The 13622-nt window shown below is 32.4% G+C and overlaps 1 pseudogene; it reads left to right on the top strand.

The window, feature by feature from the left end:
- The first annotated feature begins 3557 nt into the window (after positions 1-3557).
- Positions 3558-13510, top strand: LOC138319641 (acetylcholine receptor subunit beta-like; annotated as a pseudogene).
- Positions 13511-13622: the final 112 nt, after the last annotated feature.

The following is a 13622-nucleotide window of genomic DNA, read 5'->3' as shown; positions in this document are numbered from 1 at the left end:
GTGCCACCTTATGGTTAGAGGACATGTTGTAGGTAATATGTCGGAACACCCTAGCCATCTGACCACCAACGTCTCTATTATATAACGTTTTATTACATAATTTGTTTACACCAATCTATATATGAAGAAATATAATATTTTCAAACTATTACACCGACCGTTCAATAAAAACCTTGTTTATAATTGCACGGTTTCGACGTTATATTGCACGCTTCCATGGAAAAAGTTATATTGCTCGGTTGCGAGATGTGTAATAGTGCACGGCTTTAGGAACCACTCACGCTGTTGTTGGGTTTAAGTTTTGTAGAAAAACTCGAGGAATTGCACGAGTAAGACAGTGAGCTACGTTTTATTATGACGTCACAAAGGTTCACACTCATTTTCGCGTCCAATCCGATTTATAGATTCTCCGAATCAAGCAAGTCATGTAGACGTTTCAGTGTACCGATGTAAAAGGACAGAACACGATGAATGTATTAGATCAAAATGCTGCAAGCAGGTACTTTCAAATAATGTGAAAACAGACAATAAGACATCCCTACTGAGTTACAACGGTGTAGTTTCGTACGTTTTTTTAGGGGGCTATACGTCAATCTTTAATAGGATATATTTTTTTTCCGTACGGTACGGTGTTGATGAGATTTTGTTAAGTGATTGTCGTATTTTGTTTTATAAAAAACGATATTCAACTGAAAAACTGGTGATTATGTAAATAAAACAAATTATTCCATGGTTACTGTGCTCTAGTTCATAATATTTACCCAGTCGGTGATGGTAATCAACAATTGTTATATTTGCACTCGGCCTTTGGCCTCGAGCTATATATAACATTTTTGATTAACCATCACCTCGTTGAATATTATGAACTTAGATGCTTGGTAATTCAACAAATGTTAGATTGCACTCGGCCATTTGGCCTCGTGCAATATTAACATTTGTTGAATACCATCACCTCTTGGTTTGAATATTATGAACTAGAGCACAGTAACCTATGAAATATTTGTATAATATGTCATCACAGATTACAACAGTTTGATTTTAGCCTAAATCCTCTGTTGTTATATGATTATAAGGGCATTGTTATTTACTTATTGTAATGTTAACAATGTGTATTTCTACTTACGTTTTTGCATTGTTGTACCATATATTCATGTTCTATTGTCTTTATATATAGTCTATTGTGATTACTTCATTGATCATGATACCGTAACGATAACAAAATACAAATGTACAGCCTCTACTGTAGTGAGAAATTTATGGTGAAAATTGCCAGAGGTGAAAATTGCCAGATATTTTAGTCGTTGACAATGGATTAAATTTTAGATTCTTTTTTATCTTATCTTTTTGATTTCTAAAGAAAAAAGTCGTATTTAGAGGACAATTCGTTTTTGGATTCCTTACACAATATTGTAAGTTGTAACACCGGCTCAACATATGAGGATGAAACCTTATGTACGTTTGTAGAGTTAGAATACGCAATTTTGCTGACCTGGTTGTTTTTTTGCGTTTTGCCTCTAAAATGGCAGAAAGGTGAACGTGTAGTTTGCGGTTTATGTGTTAGCTAAGGATGACTTTTAATCGTTGAATTTTATGCAAATTCTAGTAGCATTTCGGATTAATTTTTTTGTTTTGGAAATATGTCCGATACAACCGTTGTCAGTAAATATATTTTTCAGGAAGAAAATATTTGACATCAAATAATTCTAAATACTGAATAAACTTATTCACTATTTTAGATATTTATTTTAAAACTAGATGGAAATCCATCAAGTATAAATTGTACCCTTTTTAATATTTTTGGGGACGGTATTTTTTGTCGCGAAAATAGTATTTATCGCAACTAGATATTATTTCAAGACAGAAACTGTGTTTAATCTTATCATTTATGATGTAATTTGTTCTTCAAATGCTTGAAGATAATTATATAGTGTCACCAAACATACAAGAAAGTTAGACGGATGTGCAATTCCCCAAAAGTCTTCAAACATAGAAACAAACGAGTAAACAACAGCTTTCAAGCGCATTGATACAACTCAACTTATTTGTACAATTTAAGATAGTCTTTCTTAATTTGAAATACATTAAAATGTATATTAAAATCGATACCCTTATTCCGCACCCTCATTCACAATACTAATTATTACTATATATATTTTGTACCTTTGTTGTTTCATTATTTTCATTAAATTTATATTTATTTTCATGTTTCGTTTTATTTTTAATCACATGAAGGGTCTATTATAAAATTCACACATAATACGAAAACAATATACAGTTGCACGTATTCTCGAAAATAGGCTATAGGAGAAACAATTATCGTATCAAGGCTTGACACACTAAATGGTAGTTAGAAGGATGACATCAAATGTCAGGCGATGTGTTACATATTAGTAACAACTTGAAGACATTCAAATTTTTGAAGATCAGTTGAAGTTATTTTACAGTCTTCAGAATGTAAATTAATAAAAAGAGCCTACCTCTAAGATGTAAATATTAGAATCATCTATGTACGCCTTCGTAGATTTTTTGGTGCATCTAAGGCATTTATTTGTCATAAAATGGTTATGAACATGGACAAAGAATCCATATTCAGATATAAATAATATGTAAAAATATAAATATTCGTCACAATGTATTGATCATTTTTAAGTTCAACAAAAAAAAGTTTGCAAACTGTAGAGGAATTCTTGTAGAGGACTCTTAAAATGATTTATTTCACAAACAGCAAAATATTGACATTATTTACTTTTCAAAATCACCGCAAAAATAAAAAATGCGATTTCTTTGGTTTCATTTGATAGTTTAACGTCCCATTGACAATTAAGTTTAGTTAGTGGAGGAAAGCCGCAGTATCCCGAGAAAAACCTGGCAAATGCCTCCACTGAAGTATTAAATTGAATATATTTTTATGTTAAGGAGATGCAATAAAAACAAATTAAGGATGTACTCAGAATTAATCGTGATAATTTTTGATAAGATTACGCTTTAATCCATTGGAACTCTAAGATATTTAAATCTGATGTTTTTACAAGTTGTCTACTCTGTCATTACGATGGCCTCGTAGACCGATATTGTTTGATTGTTACCCTTTATTTAAATAATGACAATCGCCTTATCTTATAGTGGCCAAACATGCAAACGGTGGCATTTAAATTATTTAGTTTAGGTATTTCATAAAATGCAGATATCCTACACAATAATGAATGCAAACACTTCATGATTTTGCGCATACATTAACAGTATTAACCAAATTAGTTTAGATTAAGGGAAGATATTGAACAAAGATTGAGGAAACATATTGAGCGATTACCACTGGAGGTATATCCCAATTACTTGGGTCAAGATTTAACGAGAGGTGGTGTTAAGTTGGATGTATTGTTTGATGTGTCGATGTGCTTGAGGGTTTTCAATACTACTTGGCTACTCTAGATATATCTATGTGTGTACCTTACAACTCGGGACAGTATTTACACTTACGACAGAGCGACGTTCTCCGTTTGGAATAAACCAACATATGTGATATTGCATGTCGTGAGATTTGGAGGCCTTCTAACGAAATGGAACGACTAATTAAAATTGGTAAGCGAATTTATTTTCAAGCAATTTGAAGATATGTCTATTTATCAGTTAATATCAAAACGTAATTTGATTTTTTGGCATTCTGAATCGCCTTTAGATATGACATTTCGAGGATTTAGTTTATTGAGGTCATTACATTTTATATCCTTTAAAATGTTTTCAGTTTTCATTTTTTACTCATTCATTTAACAATACATATAGTTCATTCAGGGTTAACCCAGCATGAATAAATCAATGAAATTAGTATAGCAATGTCAAATGTAGGAGTACTGAACACGGGTTTTACTACAATGATTTTACATCTGTCCGTTTAAATTATGCACTAAGTACAAGGGTTCGATGTTTCGTAATAAAGACAATAAAATGCTAATGATAAACATTTTATGTTGCCTATATTAATACTGGATATAAATGGAATTCGAATAAACACGTATGAACTAAAAAGAGTTACAACTTTGTACTAAATCTCCTTATAATAATATATTTTGTTTCAATTCTGTTGATTACTAATCTGTCCATCTGACCCATTCTACGCTGTATATGTATAATCTGTTTCAGTTTTGTTGATAATATGCTCTTCTATACTCTTTGTTTTGGTGAGGTGTATACTCTGTTTCAGTTTTGTTGGTTTTATCCCTATCTGGTGGGATATCCAGAGCAGCATCACCTCCTGTCTATTCCACAGACCTAGAGACGAGTCTGAGGACAGAACTATTTACAGGATACCAAGTGTTACAGCGACCTTCCAAGAAAGTTGTTGTTTTAGTGTCCTTACACGTACTTACAGTAAACGATCTGGTGAGAACATACATTAAATATCAGTACTCTATCAGTATATTACACGTACTCACATAGTAAACGATCTGGTGAGAACATACATTAATATATCAGTACTCTATCATCACTATATTACACGTACTCACAGTAAACGATCTGGTGAGAACATACATTAAATATCAGTACTCTATCACTATATTACACGTACTCACAGTAAACGATCTGGTGAGAACATACATTAAATATCAGTACTCTATCACTATATTACACGTACTCATAGTAAACGATCTGGTGATAACATACATTAAATATCAGTACTCTATCACTATATTACACGTACTCACAGTAAACGATCTGGTGAGAACATACATTAAATATCAGTACTCTATCACTATATTACACGTACTCACAGTAAACGATCTGGTGAGAACATACATTAAATATCAGTACTCTATCACTATATTACACGTACTCACAGTAAACGATCTGGTGAGAACATACATTAAATATCAGTACTCTATCACTATATTACACGTACTCACAGTAAACGATCTGGTGAGAACATACATTAAATATCAGTACTCTATCACTATATTACACGTACTCACAGTAAACGATCTGGTGAGAACATACATTAAATATCAGTACTCTATCACTATATTACACGTACTCACAGTAAACGATCTGGTGAGAACATACATTAAATATCAGTACTCTATCACTATATTACACGTACTCACAGTAAACGATCTGGTGAGAACATACATTAAATATCAGTACTCTATCACTATATTACACGTACTCACAGTAAACGATCTGGTGAGAACATACATTAAATATCAGTACTCTATCACTATATTACACGTACTCACAGTAAACGATCTGGTGAGAACATACATTAAATATCAGTACTCTATCACTATATTACACGTACTCACAGTAAACGATCTGGTGAGAACATACATTAAATATCAGTACTCTATCACTATATTACACGTACTCACAGTAAACGATCTGGTGAGAACATACATTAAATATCAGTACTCTATCACTATATTACACGTACTCACAGTTAAACGATCTGGTGAGAACATACATTAAATATCAGTACTCTATCACTATATTACACGTACTCACAGTAAACGATCTGGTGAGAACATACATTAAATATCAGTACTCTATCACTATATTACACGTACTCACAGTAAACGATCTGGTGAGAACATACATTAAATATCAGTACTCTATCACTATAGTACACGTACTCACAGTAAACGATCTGGTGAGAACACATTAAAATATCAGTACTCTATCACTATATTACACGTACTCACAGTAACGATCTGGTGAGAACATACATTAAATTTCAGTTCTCTATCACTATATTACACGTACTCACAGTAAACGATCTGGTGAGAACATACATTAAATATCAGTACTCTATCACTATATTACACGTACTCACAGTAAACGATCTGGTGAGAACATACATTAAATATCAGTACTCTATCACTATATTACACGTACTCACAGTAAACGATCTGGTGAGAACATACATTAAATATCAGTACTCTATCACTATATTACACGTACTCACAGTAAACGATCTGGTGAGAACATACATTAAATATCAGTACTCTATCACTATATTACACGTACTCACAGTAAACGATCTGGTGAGAACATACATTAAATATCAGTACTCTATCACTATATTACATATACTCTCACAGTAAACGATCTGGTGAGAACATACATTAAATATCAGTACTCTATCACTATATTACACGTACTCACAGTAAACGATCTGGTGAGAACATACATTAAATATCAGTACTCTATCACTATATTACACGTAACTCACAGTAAACGATCTGGTGAGAACATACATTAAACATCAGTACTCTATCACTATATTACACGTACTCACAGTAAACGATCTGGTGAGAACATACATTAAATATCAGTACTCTATCACTATATTACACGTACTCACAGTAAACGATCTGGTGAGAACATACATTAAATATCAGTACTCTATCACTATATTACACGTACTCACAGTAAACGATCTGGTGAGAACATACATTAAATATCAGTACTCTATCACTATATTACACGTACTCACAGTAAACGATCTGGTGAGAACATACATTAAATAACAGTACTCTATCACTATATTACACGTACTCACAGTAAACGATCTGGTGAGAACATACATTAAATATCAGTACTCTATCACTATATTACACGTACTCACAGTAAACGATCTGGTGAGAACATACATTAAATATCAGTACTCTTATCACTATATTACACGTACTCATAGTAAAAACGATCTGGTGATAACATTACATTAAATATCAGTACTCTATCACTATATTAACATGTACTCACAGTAAACGATCTGGTGATAACATACATTAAATATCAGTACTCTATCACTATATTACACGTACTCAACAGTAAACGATCTGGTGAGAACATACATTAAATATATCAGTTCTCTATCACTATATTACACGTACTCACAGATAAACGATCTGGTGAGAACATACATAAAACATCAGTTCTCTATCACTATATTACACGTACTCACAGTAAACGATCTGGTGAGAACATACATTAAAAATATCCAGTACTCTATCACTATATTATTCGTACTCATAGTAAACGATCTGGTGAGAACATACATTAAATATCAGTACTCTATCACTAATTATACGTACTCACAGTAAACGATCTGGTGAGAACATACATTAAATATCAGTACCTCTATCACTATATTACACGTACTCACAGTAAACGATCTGGTGAGAACATACATTAAATATCAGTTCTCTATCACTATATTACACGTACTCACAGTAAACGATCTGGTGAGAACATACATTAAATATCAGTACTCTATCACTATATTACACGTACTCACAGTAAACGATCTGGTGAGAACATACATTAAATATCAGTACTCTATCACTATATTACACGTACTCACACAGTAAACGATCTGGTGAGAAACATACATTAAATATCAGTACTCTATCACTATATTACACGTACTCACAGTAAACGATTTCTCTGTGAGAACATACATTAAATATCAGTACTCTATCACTATATTACACGTACTCACAGTAAACGATCTGGTGAGAACATACATCTAAATATCAGTTCTCTATCACTATAATTACACGTACTCACAGTAATACGATCTGGTGAGAACATACATTTAAATTATCAGTACTCTATCACTATATTACACGTACTCACAGTAAACGATCTGGTGAGAAACATACATTAAATATCAGTACTCTATCACTATATTACACGTACTCACAGTAAACGATCTGGTGAGAACATACATTAAATATCAGTACTCTATCACTATATTACACGTACTCACAGTAAACGATCTGGTGGAAACATACATTAAACATCAGTTCTCTATCACAATATTTACACGTACTCATAGTAAACGCATCTGGTGATAACATACATTAAATATCAGTACTCTATCACTATATTACACGTACTCACAGTACTAACGATCTGGTGAGGCCAATCATACATTAAATATCAGTACTCTATCACTTATATTACACTCGTAACTAACAGTAAACGAATCTGGTGAGAACATACATTAAACATTTCAGTACTCTATCACTTCTATATTACACGTACTCACAGTAAACGATCTGGTGAGAACATACATTAAATATCAGTACCCTATCACTATATTACACGTGCTCACAGTGGAACGATCTCTGGTGAGAACATACATTAAACTATCAGTTTCTCTATCACTATATTACACGTACTCACAGTAATACGATCTCTGGTGAGAACATACATTAAACAAGTCAGTTCTCTATCACTATATTACACGTACTCACAGTAAACGAATCTGGTGAGAACATACATTAAATATCAGTTTCTATCTATCACATATATTATACATAACACGTACTCATCGAGTTAAACGATCTGGTGAGAACATACATTAAAATCATCAGTACTCTATCACTAAATTAACGTTTACTGAACATACTCACAGTAAACGATCTGGTGAGATAACAATACATTAAATATCAGTACTCTATCACTATATTACACGTAACTCACAGTAAACGATCTGGTGAGAACATATATTAAATAAAAAAATCAGTTTCTCTATCACAGTACTATATTCCATCGAACGGTATCTCAGGAAATACAAGAATTAAACGGAGAATTCAACTGATTTCATTCAGTTGGATACGTTAGCTATATTTACAATCTAGGTAACTAGGAGGACGAAAAAGAGAACCAAAAATAATGATCATTTATATTAATAATATGTTTTCTTTCAGGATATAAAAGACCAGTTTATGTCAATCACAGCATACTTTGAATTGGTAAGTAAAATAACTCGTTTGATGATTTCGAATAAGAATGAAAATCTTTGTATTAACTGTCTAAACTCTGTAGAAAAATGTAATAGAAATGACGCTTGTTTTAAATATATTTTCGCAATTCATAAACGTATAGGATCATTTTGGAGTTCACCAAATATCCCCGTTGTTTGGTTGGCAATGGCATAGAAATTTCCAGCAAGCTGTTTGAGAAATAAAATGAATGGGTTATCAACGTAATTATCTGATACAAGAATAGCAAAGTTATTAATTCACTTAATTAATTAAGTATTCGAATGTCCTTAAAATTTTAATCTTATTGAATGAAACATAAAAAAGATGTAATTACAACTACATGTTCAATAACACATTGCATTTTTTTGCAATTTTTTTCCCCTCATAATTTTGATTTTGCATATTATGTCTTTATTTATAAAAATATTTTTATGCTTGCTCTACATAAGACTCAAAGACAATATGAATTGAAATGGCCATCTTATAAAGATGACAATGTATTATAAAGAACCATAATATTATATTCCTCAAAATTTATCATGGTGGAAATACAACTTTTGCACAATATATTACAACAGTTTTTACATCCTGTTGGTGGGGATTCCACAGAATTACGCCATGCATATAGAAAATTAAAATAACAAAATTCACTACATAATTAAACACTCATGGTAAATGCATCAATATATCCTTATTACATATGCAATAAACAAAAAGAAAACAAATTGGGATGGATTGATGGTGCGGCTTAAAATTGTCTATGAAATCCGCCAAGTTTTTATTAAATGATGCACAAAAAGCTTCCGGGAGACAAAATGGCGCTGCCGAAAACATTTTCTCGCATAGACCGGCTAAAAATAACCAGCCAATCAGAGAACAGCTAAACTGGCTACTGAAGGGGCCCCCAACAGGATATGGAGGCCCCATAAAGGGATACGAGGAAAAAAATAAAATTATTAAAAAAAGTTGTGTCGCAGCATAAAAATAAGCTATGCATATAGCTTGCAAATTATAAAATGATATTCTAATCTTCAGTTTGGAGAAAAAATAAAGATAATAATTATTATTATCGTTTCGAAGAACGTTGGCGGCAGTTTTTCATACTGACAAGAAAAAGAAAAATTACAAATATGAGACCATTTTTTTTTCTCTGATTCGGGAAAGTTGTATGCACGACTCTAATTAATGCTACTATCATTGTTATGAGAATAACTCTGTTGCAGAAATGGGTCGATAGTCGACTTTCTTGGTCCAATACTTCTGCCACCAGCCAGGATTATTCATCTGTGGACTTTCTCTTTTCCACAGAGGATTACGTCTGGAGGCCATCTCTCATCATAGATAACACGTAGGTTTAAATTTATCGTATATAATGTAAATAATATTTTCTGAACGAGTTGAATTTGATTTTATATTTAAAATATTTTGAAAATGAGAACCTTTTTTACTAATGCAATAAATTTTTTAAGAGAATTTCGAAATTGTAATTTACGAATTTGTAAATGTAAAAATGACGAATTAAAATAACAAAATTCTACAGAATTAAACACTCTGGTAAATACATCAAGATAATGCAATAAACAAAAAGATATCAAATTGGGTGGATTGATGGTGGGCTTAATTGTCTATGAAATCGCCAAGTTTATATTAACTGATGCACAAAGCTTCGGGACAAAATGGCGCTGCTGAAATAATTTTCTCGCAAAAACTGGCTAAAAATAACCAGCCAATCAGAGAGCAGCTAAACTGGCTACTGAAGGGGCCCCCAACAGGATATGGAGGTCCCATAAAGGGATACGAGGATAAATAAAATTATTAAAAAAAAGTTGTGTCGCAGCATAAAATAAGCTATGCATATAGCTTGCATATTATAAAATGATATTTTAATCTTCAGTTTGGAGAAAATAAAGATAATAATTATTATTATCGTTTCGAAGAAAGTTGACGGCAGTTCTTCATATTTACAAGCAAAAGAAAATTACAAATATGAGACCATTTTTTTCTCTGATTCGGGAAAGTTGTATGCACGACTCTAATTAATGCTACTATCATTGTTATGAGAATAACTCTGTTGCAGAAATGGGTCGATAGTCGACTTTCTTGGTCCAATACTTCTGCCACCAGCCAGGATTATTCATCTGTGGACTTTCTCTTTTCCACAGAGGATTACGTCTGGAGGCCATCTCTCATCATAGATAACACGTAGGTTTAAATTTATCGTATATAATGTAAATAATATTGAACGAGTGAATTTGTTTATTCCTTTTTGCAATATAGAATTTCGAAATTGTATTTACGAATTTTTCAAGTTATCAATTAATTAACTTTTTTTCTGATGTTTTAAATGCATTTATCGAGATCTCTTTATTTTTTCATTTTACATGTATCAATCTTTTGTAAATGTCGATTTTCATATAGAATTTCGAAATTGTATTTACGAATTTTTCAAGTTATCAATTAATTAACTTTTTTTTCTGATGTTTTCATTTATCGAGATCTCTTTATTTTTTCATTTTACACGTATCAATCTTTTGTAAATGTCGATTTTCTCTTTTTCAGAATCGATGATTTCTCTGTGATAAACGACAAATACATTCCAATGCGTATAGTATCGCCTGGGTATGTTGTTTGGAATCCTGCTGGGATATACACCATCGCCTGTTCCTCTGACATCACCTATTACCCTTTAGATATCCAGTCCTGTACGCTCTCACTGAGTTCCTGGGCCTATACTAGTAATGAAATCAGCCTTCAATTGTCTGCCCAACCAATCGACTTTTCTTTCTACTCAGAGAATGGTGAATGGGAAGATGGTCACCTCGATAGCGACGAATGGGGACGCAAAAACACGGGGCGATCATACATTTTCCACTTTGAAGTTCACCATGACGATGCGTAGACGCCCTCTCTTCCACGTTCTAAACACGCTTTTCCCTGTGGCATTGATGTCTGTACTAAGTGCTATGGTGTTCAAGCTTCCTTCCTCGGATTCTGGCGAGAAGATGGGATTTTCCCTGACTGTCCTGCTTGCGTATGCTGTTTACTTGACACTCATCTCGGATAACATTCCCAGCACTTCACTAACGTCTTGCTACTTATGTAAGCTATTCATACTTAAAGAAAGTATCTTAACTATGATATCGGAGAACCAACTATTTATTATATTTTTTGGAGATATTTTATAGTACATAACATACATAATGTAAACATCACAAAGCACATACACATTCACGCCGACATACTACATACAGTATACATGTTCACAAAGCACATACACATTCACGCCGACATACGACATACAGTATACATGTATACTATTTTTTTGTATACTGTTTGAGGTACAAGTAGTTTTATTGTTATTTATTCTTGAGCAAGCACAACGTGATTTTTTTTCTTTTAAACAATGATCAGATAAATAATATAAAATTGTTTATATATTTATCATACATCGTTATATATATTGTATAATGCATATATTGAAATAAATATCTAAGACTTATGTCTGATATGTAATATAGTCGAAGCAAAATTAATAATAGCAAATGATATTTTTGTTGTGAATATGTATTGATGCTTGCATTAACGTAGACAATCATTAATATATTATTTCAGCTATCTACCTGGCTCTGATTTTGATCTTTGGGACGTTTGCTGTCATGTGCTCTATTCTCGTTCTGAACGTGTACTTCCGACCCGACGAAATGGAAATCCCTAAACATTGGAGGCTAGCAGCAAAAATAATGGCATTTATAGTGCGATGGCAGCAACCTTGTCTTCCTAGGAAATGTCCACAAAATGGAAACCGAAACAAGAGGAATAAGGTGATATCTGTACCAGTGCAGAAAACTCCACTACCAAAAGAGGAAATCGCGATAGACAATCCGGAAATCGAGATAGATGATAATCAAAAAGTGGATACGGACGACTTTGAAATAAGCTGGAAAATCATCAGTTCCATCTTGGATCAATTTTTCTTTGCTTTGTTCCTGGTTGCCATTGGCCTTTCTTCTATTGTGCTCTTCGGACTAATCTTCTCGGAGTTCAATTCTTTGTGACACTGTCAAGAAAAACTGACGAACACAGATATTTGATAATGAATTTTTATGTCAAAAAGAATGTGTCGATTAAGACAAAAGATTTGTCCGGTGTTAACCATGTTTCTGTTAATAGATAGCATGAGACATATCCTACCAACCTCTTATATAGAAATATACTCGGTACAGTGCATTTCTCATATACCAAGTAGTATAGGATTTCAGTCACCAGCTACATTATGTTTCAAAGAGATTGAAACAGAACAAAACAGAAATGTGGCGAAAACTAAAAGGTTATGATTAATGCAAATTACGGGTACGTTCTAAAACAATTGGAATACTAAAAGAATAGAAATATTTTCTCATTGAATTTTAAGCCTCTAGCGATGGTTGTGAGATTTGTTAAGTCATCAATTGTTGTGAAAATGGCAAATACCATGAAAAAGACAAAATAACAATATGAACAGTGTGTATTAGACTTTAATCTATCTTATTATTATTTATCATAATATATTTTATTATAAATGTCAAAAGACTAACAACGAAGAAACAACAGCACAGACAGTGTTTGAAAGGAAATATATGTAAACATTACGTGACTAATTGTCAATGCGTTTCTTCATTCTAGCTTAATCCATGTGTTTGTATTATATTGTATACCATTTGATTGTTATAAAATAATACATATGTATATCCAACTCATGAGTCAGAAGACTCAAAGTAAATAATACTTGATCAAGTTAGTCAAAACATCGACGAAGAAATATCATTTTAAAAACGCAATTGTTCTGTTGTTTTCTTGAGGAAGGAGAGATGATCTAGA

This window comes from Argopecten irradians, chromosome 3, assembly GCF_041381155.1.
Source record: "Argopecten irradians isolate NY chromosome 3, Ai_NY, whole genome shotgun sequence".
Classification (NCBI taxonomy): domain Eukaryota; kingdom Metazoa; phylum Mollusca; class Bivalvia; order Pectinida; family Pectinidae; genus Argopecten; species Argopecten irradians.
The sequence above is the reverse complement of the archived record's forward strand: the minus strand, read 5'-3'. Positions and strand labels throughout refer to the sequence as shown.